General features: G+C 46.8%; 1 protein-coding gene across 2 annotated transcripts in view; it reads left to right on the plus strand.

Moving 5' to 3' along the window:
* IDH3B (isocitrate dehydrogenase (NAD(+)) 3 non-catalytic subunit beta) overlaps positions 1–18,631 on the plus strand; it is a 455,202-nt gene that overhangs the window by 180,664 nt on the left and 255,907 nt on the right. The window lies entirely within an intron of this gene.

Raw genomic sequence — 18,631 nt, forward strand, 5'->3', positions numbered from 1 at the left:
GGGGGAAATACTGTTCAGGATTGAGGAAGAGCCGACACGAATAATAGAGGTAGGAGCAGTAGAAGGGAGCATTGGTGATGTATCACGAGAGAGAGGGATCAGAGAGGACTTGTTATGTGATGTCAGAGGAGGGTTGGATGACAGTGATAGGTTGAGTATGGCAGTGGGAGGGGAAAGCGAGGAAGTGGACGGTGCATGTTCGCTAGGGACTATAGACGACGAATGGATGGGACGACTAAGAAATAGGGTGGGGAAGATGGCGTCATTGGAGTCAGCAGCGACTAAGGAAAGGGAGGGTGCAACTGCAAAAGGGAAGTTACAACTTCCATTGATACACAGAGGGGGGGGGGGGACCAAACTATATACCATGGGCTCAGATGGATAAGGCTAATTTAATGAAATTATTGCCCCAGCTGTCAGGAGGGGCGAGCAAGTGGATATATGCATTTGAGAAACATACCGCCGGCATACCGTTGGCAGTAGGAGATGTGAAAAGCCTACTAGTAACCTCAGTAGGAGATCAAGCGGACAGAGTATGGGCTAAGGCTGGTTTCCCGGCCGTGACGTTAGATTGTGATCGTCATGATGGGGCTTCCTTTAATACAGTACGAGCAAGGGTGTGGGACGCGCTGCGGGAGACATTCCCAGATACCCCTGATTTACAGTCGGTAATGCAATGTACAATGAATGACGGGGAGGATGCTATGGATTACATTCTCCGGGTGCAGGAGATGTGGAGAGCGGAAACGGGCACGCCCTGGCACCAATCCACATCTCTATTTTATTTTATCATTAAGAGAGGGCTCCCAAAAGAGGTGCAGAAGGCACTCGATAAGATAGCGGGCGTTGAGGCGAAGGGGTGGCCAGAGATCCAAAGTATAATAGTGCACCATTGCAAAAGGATCAAAGAGAGAGAGAGGGAATTAGCACAGAAAAGGTTGGCAGACGAGGCAAAGTTGGTACAATCAAAACTAGTGAAGGTTGCAGCAGCGGTAGCAGGGCTCCCACTCATGAGGGAGGGAGACGAAGGAGAGGAGGGGCAAATTGCAATACAAGGAAGAATAGCAGCAAATTGGGCAGGACAAGGACAACGACAGTGGACTGAGCAGGAGCAGAACGGAGGTCCAACGTGGCAAGAGTGGGCCCCAAGAGGGGGAAGAGGTGGGTACCGGGGCCGAAGAGGAGGACAAGGGTATGGAGGAATGGGAGGTAATGGGTGGCAGGGTCCCAGAGGTCCACAGGGGAGCTGCTGGAATTGTGGGAGATGGGGGCACTACTCAAGAGAGTGCAGGAGCAGACAAAACAACGGGTTCCAGGAGACAGAACAGTACGGTCACCCCCACCCAGGAAGCCCCTACGGCCTCCCCATGGGACAATACCAACAACCAGAAAATGTAGGACAAAGGAGTAACGCACAACTACACGGACATCAGTACAGGACACAAAACCACCCACAGAATAATGACAATATGCAATACACGCCAGGTAACACTTTCGCCACAGTAGCTAACGGAGCACCTGCTCCCGCACCTTACAGCGGGGTGTCAGTAGTTTCGGGGAACATTTTTGATCAAGGGGGGGCAATGAGACACCCCGCATAGGACAGCCCACAGAGAGCACTTGCGTGTCCAGTACTATCTACGACCCACAATGCATCAGAGGAACCATTGATAGGAGCGCAGATAGGAGACAAGCAGTTCATATTCATGGTGGATTCGGGAGCGGAGAAATCGTGCATTAGAGAGGGCCGGTTCCCGTTATCTAATAGAACGTTAGAGACGCAGGGGTTCTCTGGGGCTGTAATTGAAGTTCCTTACACAGAAGCATTGGATGTGACAGTGGGGGGTAAAACAGTGAAAGCACCCTTACTGTACTATGAACACTCTCCCATTAATTTGCTGGGGAGAGATCTCTTAAGCAAACTAAATATGACAATATCATTCACAGGGAGCGGTATCGTATGTTCGACGCCAGGCATATGCCCCCTCCGCATATTAGCAGTAATACACGGCCACACAATTATGCAAGAGATCAGAGGGTTACCAAGAAACGAGGAGATGTTTGTTGAGGGCATGAGAACATTGGCTCTCATAGTACCAGAACTAAAAAGGATGGATTGGAGGATTCCAGCCGAATTCCTCTTCCGCCCCATAGCAAGCCCCGACACTGCTCTCGGGTCAGTGATATCGTTGGATTTACACGCAGTACACGTGTCAGCAAACAGAATATGTGTGATTGGCGTTGACATGGAAGGATGTGAGTGGCGGACAGTACTGTGTACAAATGCAAATATCCCACTGAGGGAGCTCTCGGACGAGGAGCTATTTTCAGACACTGAGACAGATGGCGAAATAGTGATGGAACTAGCAATGCCGTGTGACATTGTAGTTACAGCCAGAAAAACTCAAGTTGAATTAATGGCAGTAGTAGGAGCACCACATGCATTTTTTGATGACGACATGAGGTTAGTACCCACTAACATATGGACAAATGGCCCCCATGACGTGGGGTTATTACATGGGGTTCAGCCTGTGGTAATAAAACTGAAACCGGGAGCAATTATACCCCGGGTAAAACAATATCCATTGTCACGCGAAGCAGAAGAAGGGATCAGAGAGACACTAGATGCACTGCTAGCACAAGGAATAATAGTGCCCTCAAACTCCCCATGCAACACATGCATTTACCCGATTAAAAAAGCGAAGGGAGGTTCATGGAGGATGATACAGGATTTACGCCCACTCAATGATGTGATTCAGAAGGAGTTCCCTTTAGTCCCGAACCCATCAACAATACTGTGCAACATTCCGAAAACGGCATCCCACTTCACAGTTATTGACTTAAAAAATGCATTTTTCTCGATTCCCTTAGCAGAGGAGAGCAGGTACTTAACAGCGTTTACACTAGGGGGGAGGAGGTTCGAACACTGCAGACTACCACAAGGATATTGCGAGAGCCCAAGCATATTCAACAGGGTACTACATGAAGATTTGGGGAATTTGTCTGTAGAAAGCACAGTGATTCAGTACGTTGATGATTTATTGATCTGTGCACAAACTGAGGAAGAGTGTAGAAAGGACTCAATAACACTCCTGACATTATTGGCCAATAAAGGGTACAAGGTGGACAAGGGGAAGTTACAATACTGTCTGACAGAGGTCCTATACTTGGGACAGCTGATATCAAAGGATGGCAAGCGGATCATACCAGACAGGGCACAGGCGATTAGAGCAGTTGGGGAGCCCAAAACAGTAAAAGAGATGCAGAAATTTCTGGGTATGTGCAACTATTGCCGAGCATGGATATTGGATTATGCAGCATACACGAGGCCCTTGTTACAGGCACTAAAAGAGGCACAGCAGGAAAACAAACACATAGAATGGACAGAAGAGATGAACACAGCATTTGACTCACTAAAAGAGCTGATATCAAGCGCTCCAGTACTGGCAAATCCAGATTATGGGCGCGAATTCTTCTTATTTTCACACTGCAAAGGAACACTGATGACAGCAGTATTGACACAAAAGACATCGTTAGGGCACAAACCACTGGCTTACTATAGTGGCACCCTAGACGCAGTAATGCAAGGTCATTTCGCGTGCGAGCAATCTCTAGCTGCAGCCGCGTTCGCGATTGAGAAAAGTGCCACGATAGTGATGGGCTGTCCTGTGACACTGTTTGTGGAACACTCACTCTTTGCAATATTAGAGCGATCAAAGAGCACATTGACAACACAACGCGCCACAGCATATGAAATAATACTGTCCAGCGCAAACATCCACATAGTAAGATGTAAAACAGTGAACCCAGCCACATTCATCACAGAGGCGTGCACCGTAGAGGACATGCAAAACCACAACTGCGCTACGTTCACGGGTGACGAAGGTCAGGATCAAGTGATTTTTGAGAATGCCCTGAACGAGGGAGAGGTGTATTTCGTGGACGGGTCAGCATCAATAGATATGGAGACAGGAGAGAAACATGTGGGTATGGCAGTTGTACGATTAGAGGAAGATGAATACGAGACACTAGTGCAACACCGCCTCCCATCCCACTATTCAGCCCAAGCAGCAGAACTAATTGCGCTAATAGAAGCATTGCATGCCGCCAAGGGGTGCGCAGTGACAATATATACCGACTCAGCATACATGACAACGACAGTACACGGCGGGTTGGCACGGTGGGGGCGGAGAGGGTTCCGACGAGCAGATGGAACACCAGTTCAGCATGCAGAACTATTGAAAGAACTGATTGAGGCTCTGCAAGACCCCACGGCAGTGGCCATTGTAAAATGCCAAGCCCACACCACAAATACAGATTTTATATCTTTGGGGAACGCGGCAGCAGACGCCGCTGCCAAAGAAGCTTCGTATTTACAGAAAGGTGTAGTAGGAGAGTACATGTTGCACCACACAGCAAGCCAAGAGGTCCCCACAGGATACAACATGATGCCCACACAGGAAATAATAGAGCTGCAAGAGGGAGCTAGTGCAGAAGAAAAATTGCTGTGGACTAAAAGGGGATGCAGCAAATCGCCGACTGATTTGTTGTGGCGACAAACAAGTTCAGGAAAAGCGGTAATGCCAGTCACATTGTTAGAAATAGCATTTCAACAACTACACTTTCCCGCACATAACGCAAAGCAACACATAATGGCAGAGATACAAGAAGATTGGTTTGCACCTTGCCTCCATGAACACGTCACAAGACTGGCTTTAGAATGCACGACATGTCAGATTTACAACTCAGGTATGACATTGCGCACACTGAGAGGAACGATACCCAAACCAAATGGCCCATTCAGAGAGCTCCACATTGATTATGTAGACATGGGAGAAAGATGTAACGGGGCTCGCTACATGATTGTGGTTGTATGTCCATTTTCGAGATGGGTGGAGGCAGGCCCCTGTGCGCGCCCTGATGCGAAGGGCGCCGCGAAGTTCCTAGTGCGGGAAGTGTTCCCGCGCTGGGGGATTTGCGAAGTTATTCGCTCAGATAACGGCACGCATTTTGTTAATGAACTATTCAAGGAAGTGACTACCCTATTGGGAATAAAGCACAAATTATGTTCGATTTATCATCCTCAAAGTAATGGCGTAGTGGAAAAGATGAACGGTCTGTTAAAAAGCAGATTGTCAAAACTGTGTTTTTCCCTTAAAAAGACCTGGATGTACTGCCTGCCTTTGGCCTTGTTCGAGTTACGAAATCAGCCAAGTAAAGACCACCACTTGTCCCCGCATGAGATCGTCACGGGAAGGAGAATGCACACAGCGCATTCACCTCTCCGTGAACGTTCTGATGGACACAGAAGTGCAGCGATATTAGGAGAGGAGTTCACAGAGTACTTGAGAAAACTGACACGGGCAGCGCGCGTAATTGCAAAGCAACTAGCCCCCCCCTCTACAAGGGAGGAGGGGAACACAACAGAAACAGAGACAATGCCTGAAAAACCATTACAACTAATGCCTGGTGACCTTATATATGTCCGAAGTTTTGTGCGAAGGTGGAATGCACCACGTTTCCATGGCCCTTATGAGGTAGTGTTTTGCACACCCACAGCAGTAAAGGTAAAGGGCCTACGATACTGGGTGCATTTGACAGACGTACGCAGAGCTTATAGCGCCGTGGAAGGTGAGGTACAGGACGAGGCACAGACAACTGCGGACAATGAAGTTGTGCAGAATGGATGATGGGAATTTTGTGTGCATTAAGTGATGAACACTGAACGCGAATGGCGCACGACATGTGTACTGAAATAAACCTGTGTATATACATATATATATAATTTTTTACAACTTTTGAAGGTTTTTGTGGTCCTTTTTGGGTTTTGGAGAAGTTTTCTTTTTTTTTTCTCTCTCTCTCTCTCTCGACTTTTCTCTTTATGTATGAAATAATGTACTGGTAGTAATATTTGTAAAGTTACCTTGTCTGTGGACATACCCCCTCCCTCACCCACTCCCATACTTTGCCGAAAAAATTTCACAACGTTCTAAATGTTTACATGCTTGTACTTAATGCACTTTTATGTCTCAAACAGGATTTACTATGGCATCGAATGGGCAGCCTGCAACTAATAGATTTGTTAGATTTAGAGAAATGTTAGTAGATAGATTGACATATTCATACGAATGCGGTTTATCAATGTGTGTTATTGTGTTCTTCATCTCAATATTTTGCCTAATGACACATTGGGTCATAGCGTTCATCTCTACTGAGATGAACGAGGGGGGAGGGGGGAGTAACACCACCCTTGCCCCTGGCACGAATTCAATTACAAATATGAATATTAAAGAAGGTGATTTTTTGATCTGGGATGGATCCCGCCTTGTATGGGGTTACTACACTGCACCACCCACTGCTGCCCCGTCACGATCAAAAGATAAAGATATGGAAAATGACACAATGTCCCTACCTGAAATATATAACAGCCCCACTACCCTTCCCGCCCCGATACAAAACAGCGATTTGTTGTTTATTGAGGAAAATGGAAAAGTAATTACAATGACAGAACACAAGTCCCTATATGAAGAATTGGAAAAGGGGGGAGGGAATGAGAAAGGGGGGCCTATTCTTTCACCTATCGAAACTATAAGGTATAGGAGGGGGGAGAGAAGTAGGCGAAGAAGAGAGACAAGCAGGAGGGGGTATGATGAGTATTATGGGTTAGGATTAGACAAGATGGAAGACCCACGACACCCCCACCAAGCAAATAAATGGTATGCAGATATGAGTACAACAGCTAAACAGACAACTAATGAAAGCTGCTATGTCTGTTCGCTCATCCCCCATGCATCAGGTACACCCAAAGTGTTGTTGCCAAGAGAATTGCCCATTGTGGATGCCCAATGTCTCCTTCATCTCACACTGTGTAGAATAAAGAACACCTTTCAAGCACACGATGTCTCTTTCAAAATAATACAGGACAACAAAACGTGCTATTCAAAAGCGTCTGGAGTGGTCTGTCCTAAAGAACCTTTCTTTGCAATACAAGGGACGCTGTTTTCAGAAAACAAATGGAAAGATGAAGAAGTACTGTGCAAAGCGGAAGCACTGAGAGGTGTCCAACCAGACAAGCTGCGATGGATGGAAAAAACGTGCTTACCAATATGGAAAGAACACATCTCTAAACTAACATGGGTAACAGCGATGGAGAAACCCTTCAAGCTACAAAGTGAAATACAAAACGAACTATGTTTCAAGGGAGAAGGAAAAGTGGCAATGGGAACGAACAAAAACTGTAACAAAACTCTCACCATCCCAGACATGAAAAAAGGAACAGCAGCACTAATGGACACATACTGGGTATGCGGGAATCAGGCTTACTTGCACCTTCCCCAGGCATGGAGTGGCAGCTGCTCAATGGCCACTTTGCATTCGGCCCTAATGGTGATTCCAGAAAGCCACGTCGACGAAAATAAAAGGACGCAAGGAAAAATGAACAAGGACGAGACGTCTCCCACTGCAGAAGCACACCTCTATGTCCTGTCCTCCGGAGGGAAAGAAGAGGAGCTATCACGGAACAAGCGAGCATCAAACTACATATCACAAGCGTCATCCGATTTATTGGCACAGATCCCAGACAGGTATCGCCTGTTCAGCTCCGTGGAAACATTTTTTGCCTCACTGGTTTCAAGTGTCCAAGCAAGAGCAAATGCAAAATGGCTTCAGATCACACGGTGGGAACTGATTCAGCTGGCCAATGACACTGAAGAAGGGTTCAACATAATAAAGGTGGAACTACGAGCTCTGCGACTAATGACCATGCAGAACAGGTATGTTCTGGACCTGCTAACAGCAATCGATGGAGGTGTTTGCCGAAAAATAGGAAGTGCGTGCTGCACGTTCGTACCTTCTGAAGACGCAGAAAATGGGTCCCTGTCCCACGTCATTGAAGCAGTCCATAACCTGGGAGAGAAAATGAAGCTGGAAGGTGGGGCTAAAGACAGCTCATGGTTCGACAATATCTTCTCCTGGGTTCCCTCCTGGCTTGGAATGACGATGAAATTATTGATACCAGTTGCGGTGGTCCTCCTCGTGGTGTTCTGCCTGTGCCAGGTGGGCCTTCGATGTTGTGCTAACGCAGTCCCTAACGGTGCGATGATGATGGTGACAATGGGCAACTCTGGTGGTACAATTAAGGCGACACAAGAAGTACATGTACAGACAGGACCAGATAACACTCCCAGATACCAGTTAGTGCCTATGTGCCGTGATAAGTACATAGTAGATAAACTATGGCACACCACTATCAAAGAACCCCGAGATGTGGAACTGGAATGGTATGAGGAGGTCTGGGTAGACTTGGAAGGGACGGGTGACTGTATATTTTTAACATGTACCCCAGATGAGTATGCTAGAAGAGGTGAGAACTTGAGGGGGGTATGCAGAGCCTGGATGCCTAGAAAAGGAACACCTGCATGGGATGACGCAGTGATAGAGGAGCAAGAATGTAGAAGATTAGAAGAGCTAAAGAATTCGTTACTTTAGTAACGAAAGGGGGGAAATGTAGGGGAGGACTGGCCGCGAGGCCCTCCTCACCTGCAGCCTTCTCCCCAGGTGAGGACCATGACTCGGTGGCCGTCCCCTCATGCCACCCGGGCCCAGGTGGAGGAGGGGTCACCCGCCGACGACATTGCCCACACATATCCGTTCCCTGCATATACCAAAATTCAGTTAGGCCTAGAAGCCATCTTGTTTAGCAAACATGGCGTGAGTTCAGCACACTGTAACGAGGCCCCCACCTTTGGAGGGCCTTTCATGCATCTCTGCTGCCGCAGTAGCCCTGGTAGATCCGCTGCGAGCGCGTTCCCATGAGAAAGTCGGATATGAGCTAACCCGAGATGCTAACACTGTAACATTATTATCGTCCACAATGTAATATTGCACCCTGCATGACCTGGTCCGCGAGGCCGGGGTGACGGGAAAAAAGCTGAAGCATCACTATCTGAAGAAAGTAGAAAATAATTCAAGTATTGGTATTAACGAACTACCTCGGTTTAAACAGACCCTGTAAACTGTGAATAAACCATAAAGATGTAACGTTACATGATACCACCCCAGGTCTGGACTAGTGCTGCTACAACCACAGAGAAAGATGTCGACCAAATGTGTAGCCTTTATTTACTCATATATGTTTTCTTAATCACCTAAAGCAGCGAGCATCAATTTCTGTAGGCCATAACCTAGAACGACCTCGTGTAACGTTTAATGTACATAAAATAATCACATCATGTAGTAAATATAATGTTAGGTAACGAAAAGGTACTCGGACCGACTGTATTAAAGAAATGTGTAACGAAATGGAAATATATATGTGTGTTTAAATAACATCAAAATAAGGCGGAACATTATAAAAGTTCTGCATTCAAAAGTTAGCAACGCACGAGGAAAAAACCTTTGTGAGTATATGCAAGGCCATTCTCCCTCCCACCCTACCAAGCCTGCCAGATAAGGAAGCTAAGGCCTGTGCCGCGCTCCCTCACCTCCCCCAACCAAGCTGGAGCCTCTTCAGAGAGTCAGAGGCCCCGGTACCGCACCCAAGGCCACAGCCCACCACCTGTGTTATTTACAGCACGGTAATAAACCCACGTTTTGAATCCACTGATCTACCAGCACCCTCTCGTAAAGTCCACAACCCTCCCCCTAGACCACCCCAAGAACGACCCCCATCACTGGGACAAGACACAGAGACCCATTTATATAATAACTTCTAACGCGGCAGACAGGCATGTACCAGTCGGCTCAGGCCCCAGAACTCAGCCCCTCGACCTAAAATACCGGTCAATAGGACACAGGTAAATCTCACCCCAACCGACAATCACCGGACCTCTCAAGAGGTGCATTCCTCATGTGTTGCGTTTATTTTATAAGACAAACTGCCGAGCGATTTATTGATGAACTTAGATGTCGTTTCTTGAATAACTGCAGTGTGCATGGCCTAGGGCAAACGAGTCAGGAAAGGTATTCATCTTTGTCACAGGCTGCCCCAGCATACCAACACCGCTCGGATGACCTCAAGCTGGCCTGCCAGGCCCAACCCAACCCACGAGGCTGACCAGTGACGTCCTCACGCCAAGACCAACCACGCTGCAGCAACACCTATAGTTAGTCGACGCCACCCAATCCCAATTAACTTGTGCCCCCTATAGTGTGTAGGTTCTGATGACGTTTTTTGTATTAGAAATACGCCTGTCTTTGCTATTGTCAGACAGAGCGCTCTCGGAGGTTGCAGAGTTCTTTGCATGCCCTATTCTTTGGATAAACTCCCACTTACGCTCACCCGCACTCTGTCTTGGTCTTATTCCCACTACGGGCGAGTCCCTTATTGTCTCTCATTGCGGGGAGGATCGTGCTGAAATTGGGGGCGCTTCCTTTCACCTGCCACTCCCTTCAGACTGGGGTTCTCCCTCAATTACAAGAAGTCCCATATGATGCCTTCTCAGAAACTCCAATATATCGGAGCTGTTCTGGATACATCCTTGGGAAAGAGCTTACCACCCGAAGTGAGGGCTCAAGACATTCTACAGATGGTCACCACAAAGTGCCCAGTGTCTCCCGGCCTTCGATTTTTTTTTTAAGGTTAATTGACCTCATGGCATCCTGCATTTTCCTGGTGCCAGAGGCCCACCTGAGAATGAGATCCCTTCAATGGGCCCTCAGAACTCAATGGTCCCAGACATACTTCAGGTTCCAAGCAGGGTTGCACAGTCTCTTCTGTGGTGGGCCTGCAAGGACAATATTCTGAAGGGAGAACCTTTTTGGCAACCATGGCCGGGGATAACAGTAGTGACTGACGCCTCACTCACGGGATGGGGAGCCCACACCATCGATCTGACAGTCGGCGGTCGTTGGGTCCGTCGGAGTCCAAACTACATATCAATCTTTTGGAGCTGAGGGCAATCAGTCTAGCGCTGAAGGCCATTCTCCCCTCTGTAGGGGGAAAGAATGTCCTGATAATGATGGACAACACAGTGGCCATATACTACGTCAACAAGAGAGGAGGTGTAGGGTCACTACCTGTCATGCACTTTCCGTCTCAGTCACTAGCACGATCAGTAATTCACACACCTATCTGAGGAGTAAACGTACTGTTATCCCGCAGCACCGTCATCAAAGAAGAACATTTCTGTATCACAAATGGCAATTACCTTGGCGTATGTATGATCATACGAGAACATGCATTTCCTTGTCTATGCGATCTCAGAGTAGGAGGGATCGACGGTCACAGCAATCATGTGACACAGTTTCTACAGCAACGCTTCGTCACGTCCTGCAACGCCTCCTGACACGTGATGCTCATGTCCGGAAACACGAGATACGGGATTCCATAGCAACGCGTTTAAAACTGCGGTTCTTCCACTACACCGTGCTTCTCAGCTGTTTGATTCAGCAGTTTGGTGTTACCTGATTACCGAATTCTTCAACCTCGGACTTTGTTTTTTAGTTTCCTCTGCCCTTCCCTTTTCGGCACTTCGCCTCGGAACTGCAGTTTCCTACTGGTTTTGACCTCAGTCTTGGACCACGGATTGTTTTTGGATTATCCTTGTTGTTTTGAGATACAAAGACTTCACTTCTTCACCAGTTCATGCTTTTTCACGAACTCTTGAAAAAACTCACGCGACTCTTGCCTCAACTTTTGTTCTACTACAGCAGGTGCATCCAGGGTGCTCTCTTCAGTGACTGACCATTCTTCCTGTTGATTATCCATGTTTATGCTTGGGCTCACTGAAACACTCTCCCCACATCACCTCCCATTCAACTCTCCTGCAGTACACTTCTTAGTAGGTACATTCTAATTTTGAACCAGTTTCTTGTCTTTATTCAAATTCTGTTCTGTATTCACTTAACCTGCTCATTCCTTTGCAGCAGCCACTTGGAGGATCCGGGTTCCTGTTCCTGCCACCTGTGGCCCTAATCTCTGAACAGCAAGTCATTCATATCTTGCTGTTGGTTGCTTAGGGACGGAGGTGTACATACTCCACGCAAACAGCAAGTCTTGACACTACCACTGTGCAGAGATGCAATGCAGCTCTGGTACTGGGAAATTCAAGAAGGAATCTCCCTATCAGCAGTTCACATAGCCAGAGAGGAGAATGAAGAGGGAAATCCGACCCGGTTCCCCCACCTGCAAAATACTTGAACCGGAAGAAAAACCTAAGACGACATGGCCGTGGAGGCGTAGACTGGCTAGGGCCTGAGCGGGCCTGGCCCACTGAAAATCTGCAAATGCCCACTCAGCAGCACTTTGTGGGCATTTACAGGTGTTAATGTTACTGCGTTGGGCACAACGACATTAGCTTCTGGCCCCACTTGTTAGACAATCGTAGCTACGCCTCTGCATGGCCGCCGATCGCACAAGCTCGCACCAATCCCTGCAGCACCTACGATGAACAAATACAATGAAAGATACCCTCTCAGTCAACCTTACAACCCAAGAGCAGTGCGAACATTACGCAAGGTGTATGAACACGCAGGATGAAACTATATAACTCCATTGACAGTTTTGACTAAAGCGCCAAGAAGTCATGTATCTAGTTGTTAGAGACAACACGATATATACATGAAGCACACGTGCCATCCGCACATCGGGAACAGTCGCGCACACAAACACCCGAAGAACACAGGCGTAAAGTTCTATAATTTAGAAGACAGTAACATGTACATACTGCCTACACGTTTATTATTTTGTCATTAGCTTGTCGCAGCAACACAGAAACCGCAAGAAGCAAAGAAGATATCTTGTAAATGCTTGCAGATGCCCACATGAACACTCTGGGAACCCAGCAAAGCCTGAACCCACTAACCTATGGATACTATGGGAAAGCATATAAAGTAGACTTGGGCTCAGGAAGTCACAGAAGGCCACAACAATCTCAGAAAGATGAGGCTAAGCTGAATACAGCGCCAACCAGAGAGCTGCCGTGTGTGGAACAGGACCACTGCCAAGGTCGCATTGTTGCAAATGACATTTGTTCTCCTGAACTGAAGTAACACCAGCGCGGCAGACCCGAATAAATCTCCTAAATTCAGACTAATTCAGAGCTCCAGAAACCCACAAACATGGTCTCTGGACACGTGGTCCAGAAGAACAGACGACGAGCCAAGAATTGACGGCTGAGAAGAGCAGAGGTCTCAAGAGCCAGACAGTTGCTGGCAACAAAGTTGTTACAACTAACGCCGAAGTTACAGGATAGGAAAGGAGCACGCTCATATTTTTGGTGGTTCACAGGTGGGTATAACGCAGACACATAGTTGTACATGTTACCTTGAACAGGTACAATCCGAGCAGAAAACCAACTTGGGTCCAAGGCCTGGGGGCTAGCGGCTCGACCAATCACAATGTATGGCCCTAAGGTTGGGTAGTGGGCGCCACCAACCAATCATTAGGTTTGCATACTGAAACATTTAGAAGTAACATTTTTCAGGGCTGATCCAGGCCTGACACCTGATATGGGAGGACCAGTAAGCTAACCTCTATAGGGACAGCCATAAGAGAACTACCACTCAACACCCAATCATAGTCGATGATTGGTTTGCTGGAGAAGGGCCCAGGTCATGACATTATTGTGACATGGAATTGTCTAAAAACTGGCCTGCGAGCCAGTGTCTGCTGAGTGTGCCTGGACTTCTATCCACTGTCCATTTGCTAATCCCTAATGGTTTGTTGGCTGTAATAAACCGCAGTTGAAGCTTCAACCTGTCTGGACTTGCGTTCCTTTTGGGAAAGGGAAGGAGTTAGGCCTTCCATGAGTTTGATGTCCACAAACTCCTAGCAAACCACCCTGCTTGCCTGGGAGGTCCCCCTAACAAGAACACGGCAGCGGACGTTCTGAGTAGGCAGAGCACATTCTCCATCGAGTGGTTACTAGGTCAGGAAGTCCTTCAACAGATCTTCACCCTTTGGGGAACCTTTCAAGTGGATCTGTTCATGACTGGTGTCAGCCGAATGTGCGAACTGTATTGCTCCAGGGAAGTCTTCCCCCCCCCCGCCACAGGAGCTCTAGAAGACACGTTTGTGGTGGACTGAGAATTTCCACTCCTGCACGCGTTTCCTCCAGTCCCCGTCATTCCTCATGTGATCAGGAGGTTGAGAAAGTTCGGGAAACACATGATCCTAATGGCCCTGGATTGGGCCAGAGGGACGTGGTACCCGGACATGTCCATCTGCCCTCCAATACATCTTCCACAAAGAGAGGACCTTCTCTCACGAGAGGAGGGTCAGGTTCTCCATCTAGAGGTCAAAACACTCAACCTTCACGTTTGTTTTCTAAATGGCTGAGATATAAGGATTGGGACCTCCCAGATGACGTAATGGAGATTTTACTTTCGGCCAGAAGGACAGCAACAGTCTTTGTACCATTGCCGTTGGAATACATTCTGCAACTGGTGCAGAGAAAAGACTGTAGATCCTTTTCTATGTAAAACACTGGATGGTTTATCCTTTCTGCTATCTTTAACCTATCTTGAGCTCCAGACTGGTACTATTAAAGGATATTTGGCGGCGCTGACTATCTTTAAGCGCTCGTTAGAGGAATGTTCATACATCAAAATGTCACTGGTGACACAATTACTAAAGGGGCTCACCAATGTGTCACCGCCATCTCCGTTCCAGGTTCCAGTTTGGGATCTTAATTTGATTCTAAAATGTCTGTGTGCACCTTTACACTCATGTTGCTTAAGGTTGTTAACCTTTAAAGCCATTCTATTGGTAGCACTAACATCAGCCCGTAGAGTGAACGATTTGCAGGCACTTTCGGCCTAGCCACCCTTTACTATCTTTCATAAGGGTATGGTTGTTCTAAGGGTTAAACCTTAATTTTTACCCAAAATCATTTCCTATTTCCACATAGGACAAAACATTGTTTGCCTTCTTTCTATCCCCCCACCCCATCCTAGCAAGGAGGAGGAGAGGTTACATAAGTTGGACTCTCGTAGAGCTTTAACCTTTTATATATCTAGACTGTCAAAACTCTGTATTGATGATCAACTTTTTATTGGCTATATGGGCCACTGACTGGGTCATGCTGTTACTAAATGGAATAATCCAGACGGATTATTCTGGCCATTTCAGAATGTTAACCTGGCAGGGAATGATCCTCCTGAAGGTTTAAGGGCCCATTCCACCAGGGGCATGGCTACCTCTACAGCCCTGCAAAGGGGTGTACCAATAAAGAGTATTTATGAAGCGGCTGTCATGATGCTTACCCATCAGCTCCGGGAGCAGGCATCCAGATACTTATTAAAACCCCAACAGCCCCGGCTGGGGGCTGTTCGGGTTCAGTCCTGGCGCCTTCGGCGCCAGGATCATCATAGAAATCTGTCCTGGCGCCATAGGCGCCAGGCTCATAGACTTTACTTACCTGATGCAGACCATGCAAGCCAACGTGAGGCCTGGATGGGACTATTTTATTACAGGGACTATTTTTTACTCGGGTGTGGCTCTGGGGACTTCTTACCTGGAACTACTTTGGAGGCTATTTAAACCACACCCGAACAGCAGCACATGCTTCGCGTTATTCTGCATCCAGCAGCGTAACGCTCACCGTGCCTGCAGTAACCATCCAGTCTTCTGCCACGCCCGCCTCGAATCCGGAGCTCCTAAAACAAAGAGGAAAGAAAAGGACAAAGTTAGAAAACACTTATTTCGAATTCCTCACCTGATTACGGATCCATCTCGCCTCCGGACCTGGAAAGAACATCATTTCTGTACGCGTCGCATCTCCAGCTGCAGCGCCGCGCCATACTCACCAGTTCTCACAGCATCTTTCGATTGGGCGCTGCCTCGATCATTTCTTCGCCGAACTCTGGCACCTGGGGAACAAAAGAAAACAACAAGGTGAGCTGAGAAAACCAACAAATATAACTCTTACCACGATAGACTTACCTGATTTACCACCGGAGGCATTATTCTATAACTCTCCACATCTTCATATGCCGTACCTGCAAAGAGAGAAAACAACACGTTAAACACGTGCAACCTTTACCGGACCGCGTCGGGTAATACAGACTCTTACCTGAGCGCCACCAGCTGCCACGAGAGCATCTTCTCACAAACTCAGCTGCAAGACAAGGAAGGAAGGGGGGGACAAGAGTGAACATCGGACATATTGAACTCTATGAACTTGATACTTACTGGTCCTCGCCAGGAACCTCGGAGTAAATACTCTCCGGAACTCTCCCACGCCTTCAAACCAGTGAAGTAACTGGCATCAACGCGCCCCTGCAATGCACGCAGGATGGAGAGCTCATCTTTCAAGAATATAAGGTGAGATTGCTGAGAGGGCACTTCGGAGGTGATTAGTGGGGAGGACAGTTGGGGTGCCATCACTTGAATCCACGGGTGGCTAAATCTATCTCTCCACTTGCAGGAGAATACTTCTGCGGGTCAAGCAGACAAGATTAGGAGGGCCAGTCCAGTCAGTCATCTCTGCACTACGCATCATATTGGTGGAGAAGGCAGCCGTCCGGGTCCGACCGACGCCCCTGTGGGAGCCAGGTGAGCGTAACAGCAGCAGCGTGGTCTACTATCCACTCGTTCACACACAAAGCATTACTGCCAGGATGGTAGCTTTGGAAAAGCAGTCCTTCGCTCGGTTGTGAAAATCATTGAAATCTAATTCTACTCGCTCTACCAAATCAAACACTGCTTTGGGAGTCTTATCAAAGATGAGGTAGGAGACAACCCATTCGATTAACAAGTTATCCCTGGTAACATTCTTCCAACTGGATGTTCCTCCCACGTATTCCTCATCGCCCCCCAAACTACCCCACAGTAGAATTTCCCATGCCATTACAGCTTTCATTCCTTCAAGTCTGAGTAAGGTCATTTCCGTGGTTATGTGGGTATTTCTACTGTGTAGAGAAGGTGCTAAAAGTGCTATATCTCCCCGCAATCTCAAACTGAATGCTGATAGCTTGTCAGGCTGATCAATAGTTTTCGTGTTGTAAAAAATCAGATATGTAGTGCCTTGTAGACCAAAAAGCACATTTAAAGGCGACATGCATTTGTTAGGCTCCGAATGTCTTACGCAGCGGATGGCATCACAGGTAGCACGCATTGTATCATAGATATCGAAAATCTAGACTTAAAACTGAACTGAAAATTAGTTCTGATTAAAAACAGATTGGTCAGCCATTTTGGTTGAGACGAGGTCAGGAAGATTCTAAAATGGTTTCTAGAAATACAAAATGGTTGAATTTTACAAAGTCATGCTGATATAATTCAATCATTTTCCCATAGAAATTCATTAAAGGTTCATTGTAGGAGGACATGTCTGGAACATTTGGTTCAAACGTCCTTGCAGCAATTTTGTCATTGATGACCCGGGGGCCGGCATGTAGTATTCAAGGAAGGTTGCAATTAAAACACAGCTGTTCAGATAAGCAACAGTTGTGTTGAGTTCATGAGCAGTCCACACAGCTGATGCCCATATTTAGATTTCGTGGCAAGAAAGCATGCTATTGCCTTCCAAAATTATATCGAGGATGATGTCAAGGAGGTTCTTTCTCAAGGCATCAAAGGATTCATATTAAAGGTCAAGAGCATCTTACACAAATTTAATTTGTTTTCATGCGTAGTTATGACATTAGGACCTGGTGAGTGGCAGTCTAGCCAACCAAACCTGGACTAGAGAGAGGTTTTACTTTAGTTATCAGACCCAATTAGAATGTATTGTGTATTAAATCATTAAATTACATCAGCCTTGAAACTGTATGAAAGTAGCTGTTAAGAAGAGAGTTCAGTGCTGCTGGTGTTATGCTGTCTGCTGTTTTGATTGCTGATAGCCTGTGAAGCAATAAAAGATGTCTTTGAAATCCAGCTTGAGTGTCTGCTGTCTGCCTCCCTGCTTGGTGTCCAGCCTTTGCTCCCTGGTCCAGGGGTATCAGAGGCCCAAAGAGGGCATTGGGCCCTTCTCTCCAACTGTAAGGGAAATAACAGAACTGAAGCCAATGGGTGCTGTGCATGCTATATATGCATGCTATATATGCCTTCAAAGACATCCTCGAGATGCCAGCCTAGAGGTACATAGTCGATGCCATCGAGGCACAGCGCCCTCTGGTGAAAAAAGAAATTCCGAAGCTGCTGATGCTGGATAGCGAATATCGAAGATGAGGAATATGTGGGAGGAACATCGTGTCGAAAGAACGTAACCAGGGGTAAGTAACTTGTTCTTTTATTTGTTGAATGACATTTTTATTTTATCACTGTGTATTTGTAGTTTGGGAATTTATGGGTGTTTGGAATTAATGATATACGAATGTTCAGGGAATTATCTTTTTTGGTTTCTCAGTCACAAAGAAATGTGGTTAGTAATCAATTTCTATCTTTATTAAAATAAATACTGTATTTGGTAGCAGAGTTCTCAATGTATCATTTATAATGGTTATAAGATTTATATTGTGTTTTATCTGGAAAAAAGGTTTTTGTTGTGAAAAAGGTGGGTTAAAAAATACATAAATAAAAAAACCTAAGACAGCAGTATTTATTCATCAAGGTATATGGTGCCTGTTCGTGTCTTTGCTGCTTCGATTAAAAACTTGTACCTATTGCAGTAGTCTAGTTTTAGGATTTGATAGTTTAAATCCCAGCAAGTGGGCAGAAGGTAACTTGCTATGCATTGGTTAGGTGGTG

The sequence above is a fragment of the Ambystoma mexicanum genome, chromosome 6q (assembly GCF_040938575.1).
Source record: "Ambystoma mexicanum isolate Mex_15411 chromosome 6q, UKY_AmexF1_1, whole genome shotgun sequence".
Lineage (NCBI taxonomy): Eukaryota > Metazoa > Chordata > Amphibia > Caudata > Ambystomatidae > Ambystoma > Ambystoma mexicanum.